The sequence below is a fragment of the Bos javanicus genome, chromosome 17, assembly GCF_032452875.1.
Source record: "Bos javanicus breed banteng chromosome 17, ARS-OSU_banteng_1.0, whole genome shotgun sequence".
NCBI lineage: Eukaryota > Metazoa > Chordata > Mammalia > Artiodactyla > Bovidae > Bos > Bos javanicus.
The window spans coordinates 66,654,277-66,667,888 of record NC_083884.1 but is presented as its reverse complement, the minus strand read 5'-3'; the positions used below and the strand labels follow the sequence as shown (position 1 = coordinate 66,667,888).

The 13,612-nt window shown below is 46.1% G+C and overlaps 1 protein-coding gene across 1 annotated transcript in view; it reads right to left on the bottom strand.

Moving 5' to 3' along the window:
- Positions 1-6,435, bottom strand: part of ASPHD2 (aspartate beta-hydroxylase domain containing 2) — a 32,538-nt gene extending 26,103 nt beyond the window's left edge. The window contains exon 1 of the mRNA XM_061385212.1: positions 6,265-6,435. The gene's annotated coding sequence lies outside the window, so the exon portion shown is untranslated. The remainder of the gene's footprint in view (positions 1-6,264) is intronic.
- Positions 6,436-13,612: the final 7,177 nt, after the last annotated feature.

The window sequence follows — 13,612 nt, the reverse complement described above, 5'->3', positions numbered from 1 at the left end:
CCTGGTGCCTCAGCTGGTAAAGAATCTGCCTGCAATGTGGGAGACCTGGATTTGATCCCTGGGTTGGGAAGACTCCCTGGAGAAGGGAAAGGCTACCCACTCCAGTATCCTGGCCTGGAGAGTTCCATGGGACTATATAGTCCATACAGTTGCAAAGAGTCGGACACGACTGAGCAACTTTTTCACTTTCAAAAAATCCCTGGTTTCAAAGCCTCATGATGTACCCATGGAAAAGATATGCAGATTCATTGGCTTGGTTGTCAAGTCCTTCCAAGGGAGCCCCAACCAACCTGGCCACACTCATCCCCTCTCCTCTGGCATTGGTATTTTCACAGGTCGTCTCTATGTCCAGGGCTGCCCTCCTTCATTGCCAAGTCTGTAGAAACCCCGTTCACTACGCCAGGCCTCATAGCGTGACCATCAGTGGATGCGTCAGTGTAGTCAGTCCTCACTGTTGAGGGCTCCGGGCACGGCGCTAGGTGCTGGGGATTACAAAGATGAAAAAAGCATGGCCCCTGCTCTCAGCGGAGGTCACAGTCTAGTAGAGGAAAGCGACGAGGGAGCAGTCAGTAAAGCTAATTGCTTCAGTAATTCAGATTTCTGTGTAAGCAGAGAAAAGAGGTACCTGACTTTGACCTTGCTTGCAGGGCCAGGATGGTGGGAAGGGAGGGAAGCAGATATGGAGGCAGTGATCCGGGGGCAGTCAGGTGAACGTGAGAGGGTGGCCCAGGAGCCCAGGAAGGAGATGAAGCAAGCACAAGGGGCTGAGGGAAGCCCAGCCAGGTGGTCTGTCACCGGGGACAGCTGGGAACAGGCAGCACAGAAACCCTGGGCCTCAGCCAGTTCGCTGGAGAGGGGAAGCAATGGGAATTGTCTCCTGGCTCTGGATGCTCATTGGTCAAAGTTTATCCCTTGGGGCTTTGAGTCTCCATCGAGGCCTCTAAAGAAGCTTCTGGGGAGATCAGATCCCAGGTCCTGCTACATGAAGCTTCAGCCAAGCCTAGACGTGATGGGAGGTGCAGTCTCCACGAGGCTGGTGTGCCTGCGGACCTGGGTACCAGAGCTGCTGTGGCTCCTACATGCAAGTGCGGTGGACGGTGTGCCTGATTCCAGCCTCACTCGGGAGGTGGTGGGGGGCAGAGGTGGAGGGGGGCAAAAAAGTCAGCAATGGGGGCCGTGGAGACGGGTGATGGCAGCTGGGCTTTCCAGGAAGCAGAGCATCACTTCTGAGCGGTACCATCCACCTCTTGAATTCTCATTTATACTTATGCCTTCTCATGATATCTGGCTTCCAGACCATAATGCCTGGTCTCTTTTAGAAAACAAAGCTACCACATGGAAGGTAGATTTCAAGAAGGCAACTCTAGGGGGCAGAGAGATTAGCTAGGAGGCAGCTGCGATTATCTTAGTAAGGGATGATAAGCATCTCAACTAGGATGGTGGCAGTGGTGATGGAGAGGGAAAAAAGAACCTGGTAGATATTTGGGAGGCAAAATGAACAAGGTTTGATGGCTGATGGAAATGGGGATCTTATGGACTGCATCGTGCCCCCTCAATTCATATGTTGAAGTCTTAACCCCCAACATGATGGTATTTGGAGATGGGGGTCTTGGTAGGCAATTAGATTTAGAGGAAGTCACAAGGGCAGGCCCCTCATGATGGGATTAGTGCTCTTATAAGAAGAGACACCAGACAGCTAGCCCTCCTCCTCTCTCTCTGCCTGTGAGAACAGAGCAAGAAGGTGCCTATCCATAAGTCGGGAAGAGAACGCTCACCAGAATGCAACCATGCTGGCACTCTGATCTGGGACTTCTAGACTCCAGAACTAATGGGAAAATAATTTTCTGTTACTTAAACCACCCAGTGTATGGTGCTTTGTATGAAAGCCTCAGCTGACTAATACATGGAGGTTGATGGAGAAGAAGGAATTAAAGTTGATTCCAAGGTTTCTATCTCGGGTAACTGGAAGGAAAGGTGGCAATTTCAACTTGTGAAATGGAGAAGGCAGAGGTTTTTCTATGATTTGAATCATGGGAAAAACCAAGGGAACAAGGACACTGGTTTTGAACGACCCAAACAAAACCCAAAGGCCAGAATAGGAGGATGCAGTTGACATGTTTTTATATCATAAGAGAAATTTCAAAAACTCTCATTTGTCTAATTCTTTTTCGAATCTATTTTTGAAAAATTAATTAAAGGAGATGAAAAGAAAAATCTCATCTTCTGGTATGCCAACCTGACAACGGTTAAAGAAAAGCATTATCTTTCATTTCACGTTACCACCTTACAGAGTGGCTTTAAAAAATAGATATATAATCATCCCAGTTGCTGAGCTCTTTTTTAGCTCAGAGAGTAGGAGGTAGACAGGCATGCAAGAGGCTCATTTAGCAAGTGTATTCCCAGTTATGTTGCTGCATTGTCCTGTGGAGATTTAAACTCTGAAAACAGCAAATAGGCTTGCTGTCCATAACAAAGCCACGTCTGAATTCAGGAGCCCGTGGATCATGAATCTGCTTCAGCCAGTATCTCCCTGGGACTGATTTCTAAAGGGCAGAATCAAGACAGCATGCTGGGATCCACAAACGCTGTCAAGCCACTCTTATTATCATTCCTCTTCCATTGTCTTCTTTGCCAAGTTGTGCTATTGTTTCTCTTTCAAATCAGGTCTTAGAAAAACACATTAGAGGGACAGTTTTGGACATCTTGAAATTTCCAGCAGCTCTTTCAGTAAGTGCTGCTCTGTTCCCATGGCAACCAGCAATGTTTTGAAGAGGCAGTGACAGGTTCAGCACAAACCAGCTACCATGGGGAGTGCATGTCAAGTCTACCGGCTGAAGTCAAAGGCAGAATTACCACCTTCTAGGGCTTTCCTTGACACAGCCAACCTGACCTTCTAAAGAGAGAGAAACAGAATGATGATGATAAAGTCATTCCCCACCCCCACTTCCCGGCATGCCAGGTCTGTATTCGGTTTCTTTCTCCATCAGCAAGTTGTTCTGACTGTCTTCGGTACTCCCACTTTGAAGCCACTAGCAGAGCAGATGTGGGGATTGTGAAACATGTGTGATCGCAGTGCTAGCGAGAGGAGACGTGCTCTGGCAGGGGACATGACTCGCCCATTGGCTGGCATTTCCTTCCTTGTGGAATCCATTCCCAGGAAGCCTAGCCTGTCTTGCTAGGAAATTTCAAGTTGGATTAGTTGTTTTAAGTATTCATGGTTTTTATTGCATCATAAAAGAAAATACTTATGAATAAACCTTACCAAGGAAGTGAAAGACTTAAATGAGAACTACAATAAAAGAAATTAAAGATGATTCAAAGAAATGGAAAGATATCCCATACTCTTGGTTTGGAAGAATATTATTCAAATCACCATACAACCCAAAGCAATCTACAGATTTAACGTTATACGGATCAAACTACCCGTGGCATTTTTCATAGAACTAGAACAAATAATCCTAAAATTCATATAGAACAATAAAATACCCAGAACTGCCAAAGCAATCCTGAGGAAAAAGAAAATAGCAGGAGGCATAACCCTCCCAGACTTCGAACAATACCATAATGCATTACCAGTCAAAACAGTGTGCTACTGGCACAAAAAGAGACATATGGATCAACGGGACAGAATCAGCTCAGTCGCTCAGTCGTGTCTGACTCTCTGGGACCCCATAGACGGCAGCACGTCAGGCCTCCCTGTCCATCACCAACTCCTGGAGTGTACTCAAACTTATGTCCATTGAGTCGGTGATGCCATCCAACCATCTCATCCTCTGTCGTCCCCTTCTTCTCCTGCCTTCAATCTTTCCCAACATGAGGGTCTTTTCCAATGAGTCAGCTCCTCGCTTCAGGTGGCCAAAGTATTGGAGTTTCAGCTTCAGCCTCAGTCCTTCCAATGAATAATCAGGACTGATTTCCTTTAGGATGGACTGGTTGGATCTCCTTGCAGTCCAGGGGACTCTCAAGAGTCTTCTCCAGTACCACAGTTCAAAAGTGTTAATTCTTTGGTGCTCAGCTTTCTTTATAGTCCAACTCTCACATCCATACATGACTACTGGAAAAACCACAGCTTTGACTAAATGGACTTTTGTTGGCAAAATAATGTCTCTGCTTTTTAATATGTTGTCTACGTTGGTCATAACTTTTCTTCCAAGGAGCAAGCACCTTTTAATTTCATGGCTGCAGTCACCATCTGCAGTGATTTTGGAGCCACCCAAAATAAAGTTTGTCACTGTTTCCACCGTTTCCCCATGTATTTCCCATGAAGTGATGGGACCAAATGCCATAGTGTTAGTTCTCTGAATGTTGAGTTTTAAGCCAACTTTTTCACTCTCCTTTCACTTTCATCAAGAGGCTCTTTAGTTCTTTGTTTTCTGCCATAAGGGTGGTGTCATCTGCATATCTGAGGTTATTGATATTTCTCCCATCAATCTTGATTCCAACTTGTGCTTCACTCAGCCCAGCATTTCTCATGATGTACTCTCCATATAAGTTAAATAAGCAGGGTGACAATATACAGCCTTGACGTACTCCTTTCCCTATTTGGAACTAGTCTATTGTTCCATGTCCAGTTTTAACTGTTGCTTCCTGACCTGCATACAATTTCTTAAGAGGCAGGTCAGGTGGTCTGGTATTCCCATCTCTTGAAGAAATTTCCACAATTTGTGATCCACACAAAGGCTTTGGCATAGTCAATAAAGCAAAAGTAGATGTTTTTCTGGAACTCTCTTGCTTTTTCAATGATCCAGCAGATGTTGGCCATTTGATCTCTGGTTCCTCTGCCTTTTCTAAATCCAGCTTGAACATCTGGAAGTTCACAGTTCACATACTGTTGAAGCCTGGCTTGGAGAATTTTGAGCATTACTTTACTAGTGTGTGAGATGAGTGCAATTGTGTGGTTGTTTGAGCACTCTTTGGCATTGCCTTTCTTTGGGATTTGAATGAAAACTGACCTTTTCCCATCCTGTGGCCACTGCTGAGTTTTCCAAATTTGCTGGCATACTGAGTGCAGCACTTTCACATCATCATCTTTCAGGATTTGAAATAGCTCAACTGGAATTCCATCACCTCCACTAGCTCTGTTCGTAGTGATGCTTCCTAAGGCCCACTTGACTTCACATTCCAGGATGTCTGGCTCTAGGTGAGTGATCCAACCACTGTGATTATCTTGGTCATGACGATCTTTTTTGTACAGTTCTTCTGTGTATTCTTGCCACCTCTTCTAATATGTTCTGCTTCTGTTAGGTCCATACCATTTCTGTCCTTTATTGAGCCCATCTTTGCATGAAATGTTCCCTTGGTATCTCTCACTTTCTTGAAGAGATCTCTAGTCTTTCCCATTCTATTGTTTTCCTCTATTTCTTTGCACTGATCGCTGAGGAAGGCTTTCTTACCTCTCCTTGCTATTCTTTGGAACTCTGCGTTCAAATGGGTATATCTTTCCTTTTCTCCTTTGCCTTTCACTTCTCTTCCATTCACAGCTATTTGTAGGTAGCTACAAATACACAACTTTGTATTTGTGTAGGTAGTTACTTCCTTTTTAAGGTGAACGGTATTCTATTGTATAGATGCACCCAATTTTGTTTATCCATTTGTCTACTAATAGATATCTGTCTACTAACAGACACTCCATTTTTTAAACTGAATGAACTCTGGGAGATGGTGATGGGCAGGGAGGCCTGGCATGCTGCGATTCATGGGGTCGCAAAGAGTCAGACACGACTGAGTGACTGAACTGAACTGAAACTATTATAAATAATACTGCTATGAACATCTACATACAAGTACTGGTTTGAGTCCCTGGTTTCAGTTCATTTGGGTCTATATCACCTAGAACCGCAATTGCCTTGTCTTCTAATAATTCAGTGTTTACCTTCTGGAAGACCCGCCCAACTATTTCCACATAGTTATACCCGAGTTTCAACTTCTCCACAATCTCGCCAACACTTCCTATTTTCTGTTTACAATTATGTCTATCCTAGAGGGTGTGAAGTAACTCAATAAGTTTTCCATGTGCTCTTTCCCAAACACATGGAAAAGTTAAAAAAACAAAAACTAAAACACACCCCAGAACACCTGTGTTCCCTCCGCTTAGCTTCAACAATTTGGATTTGCCCGAGTAGTTTCTTGTGATGTCTTTCAACCCGTTCGTCCACCCTAGGAATTTTCTGTAAACTAGGAATTGTGTCTAAAAGCCTGACAGGTTCAGGTGAACCATCTCAACATTCTAAATAATAATAGCAGATGAGAGTACTGAGTACTTACTAGGCTTCCATTGTTCCACAGACATATTCTTACGGAATCTCAAAACGAAACAGCAGTTGTCTCTTTCTGCCTGGAATCCACCGTCTCTCTTCTGACCACAACACTTTGACTTTCTTCTCGGAAACCACCATTCCTTTGCTGGTCCTCCTGCTTAAGGGATGCAGACCCCCAACCCTTAACAGCAAAGAAGCACCTGATTAAGGCCTAACAACAAGAGCCACAGTGATTGGCCAGCCAGAGGCATGTGATCTTCTTGGGCCAATGAGACACACTTGACTAAGGTGTAACAAAAGTCTCAGTGATTGGCCAGCTAGAGGCACGTGATCTGCTTGAGTCAATGAGAGCCAGCTTTTGAACTACTCCACTTAATAGAGTAGAAGGCCTTTAATTGTAGTACTTTACTGTTCTTTTATGTAGAGAAAGTACTGCCAAATAGTTATGAAAGGGCATCATTTGTCAGATATGCCCTGAGTTCAGAAATGTGCACATGTGAAAACAAAGACTTCCCTTTGTTTTGTGGCAGATTTGGTAAGAATCCACGTGCCAATGCAAGGAACAGGGGTTCAATCCCTGATCTGGGAAGATTCCGCGTGCAGAGGGGCAACTAAACCTCTGGGGCCCAACTACTGAGCCTGCAAGCTGCAACTACTTGAAGCCTGCATGCCTAGAGTCTGTGCTCAGCAGTAAGAGAAGCCGGTGCATCGAAACACAGAGTAGACCCCATTTGCCCCAAACAGAGAAAAGCCTGTGCAAAAGGAAGGGAGACCCAGCACAGCCAAAAATAAAAATAAAAAAAAATTTTAACTGTGGAAAGTTAAAATGTCTGCCATCTCAGCCTCCCTAGAGAAGAGCTGTCTGAAGAGTGGGGCGGTGTTTTCTGGGGAGAATTGTTTATTTCGCCACGTCCTCTTTCCTCGTCTCTAGTGACTGGGAGTGGAGAAGGAAATGACAACCCACTCCAGTGTTCTTGCCCGGAGAATCCCAGGGATGGCGGAGCCTGGTGGGCTGCCGTCTATGGGGTCGCAAAGAGTCGGACACGACTGAAGCGACTTAGCGGCAGCAGTGACTGGATGACATGAACTGGGAGGATGCCAGCTGCAGTTCTGGATGCTCAGAGAACCCATCCAGTCTCCCCCAACACGTGCAGAAAATGCCCTGTACTCACTTACTCATTTTCCCTAATGACCAGGGTCTCTTGGGGCCCCAAATTTTCAGAGACTCGGACTCCATTTTGATGGTGGCAGGGTTGGGGAGGGGGCGGAGGCATTAGAAGCAGCTTCACAGTTCCCAAAGGCCGTCTGTGATGGACAAGACATTCCCATGGGGACTACGGGTGGTGGTTCAGGGCACTGGGAAGGAGGTCCCAGGAGCCACGATACCCCCAGAGATCTCCAGGCACTAGAGAAGTCAGAAATCAGAATGTTTGAAGGGTGACCACTCAGCTGTGTGATACTGGGCAAGTTACCCAGCCTCTCTGAGCCTCAGCTTCCTTATCTATACTGGTTTGCCACTTACAGGGTTGCTGAGAGGCTTGATCACAAATCCAGGCAGACTGTGGGTGCTTACCGCTTGTTAGCTGTCACTCTGCCCAAGGTCATCCAGACCTTAGGGCTCGGCCAGCCTTGAACCCAGGGAGGTCTGGCTCTCCTGGTGTGTTCTTAACACCTCCCCAGGATCCTTTCGAAGTCTACTTCTCCTCCCCCTTCTCCCCCGACTCTTGTCACTACCTTAAACTCACAGCTAAATTGTAACAGAAGAAGGTTTTGTGGCAAATGGCTCAGCAAGATTTAGAAGCAACTTCTGGGAACATCTGCGGCACATGTTGATGAATTCCAGAGGACAAAACTGGGATCAACTCAGCTCACTGCCAAGATTTACGGTGGGGGTGAGAGGGGGGGAGGCGGGGGGCCTGGGTGTGGAGTAACACCCACCCACCGGGACCTCCAGGGCCCTCCCAGACCCTCCAGTTGCGTGTCTTTCAAAATCAGGAAGCTTAGGATTGAGGTTTTTGTCCATGCTCTTTCTGCTGGACTCTCAGAGGTCAAAAGATATTTTCACGGAGGTGGACACAGGAGAAATCCAGCGATGGATGTGCGAGGCAGGTTTCCAGGCAGCCGGAGAAATGTGCAGTGCCTGACAATCGGTCCGTGGGAGAGGGAGCTGGTGCGGGGGTGATGTGGTGGATGGGGGCGGGGGCAGGATACAGGCAGATATCAAGAGAGAAACGGGGACAGGCGGAGAAACAGAGAGAGACAGAGGGAAACAGAGACACAGAGAAACAGAGAAGAGACAGAAACACACAGAGAAGGGCAGAGAGAGAAGCAGAGACGGAGAGACAAAGAGACAGAATCAGAAGGAGAGAGGGCAGAAAGAAGGAGAGGAGAGGATATTTATTAACTTCAAGAGAAAGACAAGAGAGAGCCAAGAAAAAAGAGGAGGAAAAAAAGGGAAGGGGGGAACTTGAGGCGAGAAAGAGATAAAGATTAAAGAGAAAAAGGACATAGAGGAGAGAAAAGCTGAGGGGAGGGGAGAAAGGAGGTGGGAGGGATCTGATTTGCCAGAGAGGCCATTTCCCATATCTGTCTCCTGTGTTTTCCCTCCAGCAGGAGGGCTAAATTAGCAATAATCTCAGGCTTGTGGAAGCTCCGTACTCCAGTCTAGTATCGAGGCTGTGTTAGAGGTTTAGGGACCTGCTTTTTAGCTCACCATTTTCTGCCCCAAGGTAGACCCCTCTCCCAGGCACTCAGTGCTCTATCACAGGGCATGACTTTGGGAGGACCCTGTGAGACATCTGTAGCTGGAACCGGGCATATGATTTGCAAAATGAAAACACAGACCCCTTGTTCGAAAATTAAGACTTTCAAGACATTGGCAGCTGAGCAGTAAACCAAGCAGGGGGTTCTTCCAAGTACAGGATACCTACCACCCCCATTTAGGTACTGCAAGAGAGTGGGAGAGGAAAGAGCCCAGGGCCTCAGGGAATAACAAGAGGCACTTGCTGTGGGCTTCTCTGTTGATTTCATTCATTCAGGAAACAGATATTTAAGACTGCTAGCCTGCGGCTACAGTCTTAACTATGGCAATAAACATCTTCATTTCTCAACTCTTTTCACATGCTAAGCACTTGCATTATTTCATTTTATTCTCGTTCATAAAAAGCCAACATGGCTGTTATTACTTCCAGCCCCATTTTATGAATGAGGAAACTGAGGCCACTGGTTGAAGTCCCAGGGCTATTAAGTGGTAAAGCCACACTCTTCACTGTCAAGGCCAGTCTGTCTCCTCTTCCAAACAGGACAGGAGACGTAAAGTGAGGCTCAGGAAAAAGGAGCGTCAGCTTCAGGATTTCTGTTGAACAGGGAGACTAGACCGACGGAAAGGAGAGTAGACTTTGAACAGGGGTAGGCGTTTTCACATAGCCCCGCACCCCACCCCAAGCACAGCCCGGAGCACAGGAATGAGCAGAGTTCATAAATTCAGCCTTTGATGTGCAGTGAAACTGTCAGGTGCAAGGAGTTGCAGTTTCGTAAGTCTGGTTTGTTTTTTGAAGTCGCTAACACACCATATCAGGTTCCCTTGCTGTGGGCACCATTTGATGGATATCCTCCAGAACGGGGTTCTAAGCCTGGGGGTAGGAGTGGGCTCCGGTTCTCCTGTGTTTGGGTGTAGCTTTTCTGGTGGGTATTCTCCCCAAGCAGATGTGGAGTCAAGACCTTTTGGTCCTTCCCTCCTCCTCCCCACCCAGCCCCCAGCCGTGTCCTCAACGTGTCTTTTGTCTTTGGGAAAAACTTTAGCTAAAGAATAAATTTAATCCGAGGAATGAGAAAAATGCAAAAGTAAATTAAAAGCAGTCAGACAAGACAAAACAGCAATTGTTTAGTCATTAAGCACAAAGACCCTCATTTCCTCCTCAAGGGCTATAGATAATATTCTGAGCCATATCCTGTGAGCTGTACACGAAACTGAAACCCACACCTGGCGGAAGAAGTTAACCACATGATGACCGGACTGTAGCCAGGACATAAGCTGCCCCAATTCCAAGACTTGGCCTCAAGGAAATAGGGACAAACCAATCAATCCTAGAAGTGAAGATTAACTGTACTTAAAGCAGTCAAGATGATGCAGGTCAGACCACCGTGTGACCAATTTCGAGAAGGCTGTCAGAGCTGACAGTGCGTTTCTGCATGTAACTGCCTCCCCCAGCCTATAAAAATTCGTGCCCACTGATTGTCAGTGGAGGGCAGTCTGCCTCTGGACAGGCATCCATCCTCCCCACTGGATGCCAGCATGCAAAATAAAGCCAACTTTCCTTTCCACCAACCTGGTCCCTTCAATGGCTTTTGAGCTGTGAGCAGCCGGACCCTGACTTTCAGTTACCAAAAATGACACTAAAAGGGAATGTTTGGGAGGTGATTCCAGGAAGCATCTGAAGGACAATAGGCAAGTAACCTTCAGAGGGGAAGGAAGACTATAGTGTGTTCTGAGCACTGGGCCACCTGATGCAAAGAGCCAACTCATTGTAAAAGACCCTGGTGCTGGGAAAGAGTGAGGGCAAGAGGAGAAAAAGGCAGCAGAGGATGAGATGGTTAGATAACATCACTGACTCAAGGGACATGAGTTTGAGCAAACTCCAGAAGATAGTGAAGGACAGAGAAGCCTGGCGTGCTGCAGTTCATGGGGTCACAATGAGTCAGATGCAACTTAGCCATTGAACAACAACTGAGCACTGGGAACTCTGGGGACAGCATAGAACATACCTCAGTTATTCCTCCCAAGGGAAGTGAGAACTGTGCTATTAATCCCTCAACTCCATCCCTCATTGGCTGAGAGCTGCTCCCAGGTGTATCTTACAGATGCCCTGTAAGCCACATAGAGCGTGTGATTCTTACCTGTGGGTCTTGACGTTCAGTGTATGAGTTATTACTAAATATAAAATACTATAAATTTTCATATATATATATGAAATGTGAATATGTGAATATGACTGCCTGAGTATGTTTGTTTGTGGGGAGAGGCAGGAACACAAGATCTATTTTCTCAACTACTTGACAAAAATAATGTTCCATTTAGTACTATATCTTTTAGTTTCAAGGGACAGAACCCAACTCAAGTTGGCTTCATCCCAAAGAGGTTTGGTTCAGATGATTCCAAAGGCCAGAAGAAGTGGGGCTGACTTTCAGTCCAATTGGATCCCAGAGACTCAACCACCTCACCAGGAATCGTGTCTTTTTCCCACTTCTGGGCCTTGTTTTTCTTGTTCTTCTTTTCATTGCCAGCCAAGCTTATCCCACGTGGAAGAAAGATGGCTGCCAGCAGGTCTGGGCATCCCTCTTGCAGCCTGGCAACTCCCCATGGAGATTGAGCCCACTTTGGGTCATGTGATCACCTCTGAGCTAATCCTGGAATCTGATTGGCCAGGCTGTGGTCTGCTCCAAGAGTCAGGCTGTAGGGTGGCTCCACCTAAGCACGTGGACTGAGATCCTCTCTCTCCCAGTGGCTCCCCAAAGTAAAATGGTGGAGCTCTTAGGAAGAGAAGGGAGCCTGTGTTTCCATTACAACCAGCATGTGGGGTGCTTTCTGCATAAAAGGAACTTCCCTTTTGGAAAATGTTGGGATATAGACCAAAATGTACCAGCATTTTCTTAAGAGATAAACAGTTGGTTACCCATGATTTGGGGATAAAATTGGGGTTCTTGCCTCATAATCTGATGAAATCATTTTGATTATATAAACCTCCCAGAGGAACCTCCAGTAGAAAATAGTTTAAAGTCAGGAAGGAGGGACTGTGGGGGAGAGAAACTGAGGCAGATTGAATACATCTCCATTGTAGAGAAGAGGTTCAGATGGAAGAGTCTCCTTCCAGGAGGGATCCCGCAGTACCACGGGTTAGAGTCTGACTGATAAGAAAAAAAGACTCTGAAACTGCTGGCAGAGTCTTTCAGATAAATAAGCACAGCGGTTCCCTACTGATTGTCCTTCACATTCTTCTTAGCTTGTGGCACGACATTCTGCTGCAATAAACAACCCTTGTAAAAAATCCTCCACCCCTGGTGCCTTGTATTTCTGTGGGATAAGTGGAATAAATTATGATTTCGCACACCATAGGCTATAACTCAGCTTTAGAAAGAATGAGCTGGAGCTTTGTGTAATGACCTGGCGAGATGCTCAGGATAGATATGTCCTCTCGCTATCAAGGGGGATTTTTAAAAAGCAAGGTGCAGAATTTTTTCTCTTTTTTGAGGAAAATGAAATCTCTCCTTTGTCTTTTTAGGAGCGAAGGGAATGAATGGTGTGGAAGGAAACCCATCGCACAGTGAATATTACTGTTTTAAGGATGTGGGACTAGACTTGAGAAGGTTATTAGCTCACTTGCTAGTCTGGTGGATTGTGTGAATTGTTTTAATCTGCCTGGGCTATTTTTGTACACATATATTTCACATGCAAGCAAAAATGTAAAGACAGAAATAAATATGTGGCATTTATGAATGACCTCAAAGTAACAAACTCTACCCTTTCTGCTGACCCCCGCTTCTGAAACAGTTGAGGAAGGAGGTCCAGGTTGGGGGTTGGGGAAATGAACAGGCATATCTTGCTTTTGCAGAAGAGGGTGGTAGGGTTGGTAGATAAAATATCCAGTTAAATGTGAATTTCACATAAAGGATGAATACATTTTAGTATAAGTATATCCCTGACTGCACGTTCCCACTGGCTCAGCTTGGGTCATGTGACCATCTTGGGACTAATCAAGGAAACTCTGATTGCTCAGAGGGTACTCAGGTGCTCACAGACTCAGAACTTACTTACACTACAGAGTTACATATATTAAAAAATCTGATTTTCAAATTTAACTGGTGTCCTAGAGTTTTATTTTCTAAATTCGGTGACTCGATGTGAAAGGAAGGAAGATGTCCGGTGGGGGGTGGGGGTGGTGAGCAGCGGGCCCCAGTTCTAGAGCGGGAGAGCGCGTTAAAGTTTGGGGAGGGAGAGAGATGAGGACAGGTGCCCAGGAACATGAGACTCTTGGGGACAGAACTGGAGACAGAGGATTTAAAATAAGTTTCCTTGGCAGATATGCCTCCCCTTCAGTTCCCTTGAGGGACCGTCAATAGAATTCGATTCTCACCAGGCTTCCCTGGTGGCTCAGATGGTAAAGAATCCACCTGCAATGAGAAGACCTGGGTTCAATCCCTGGGTTGGGAAGATCCGCTGGAGAAGAAAATGGCTACCCACTCCAGTATTCTTGCCTGGAGTATCCCACGGACAGAAGAGCCTGGCAGGCTAGTCCCTGGCGTCACAAAGAGTCGGACGCGACTGAGTGACTAATATTTGTGAACTTAGAGTGGTTGAG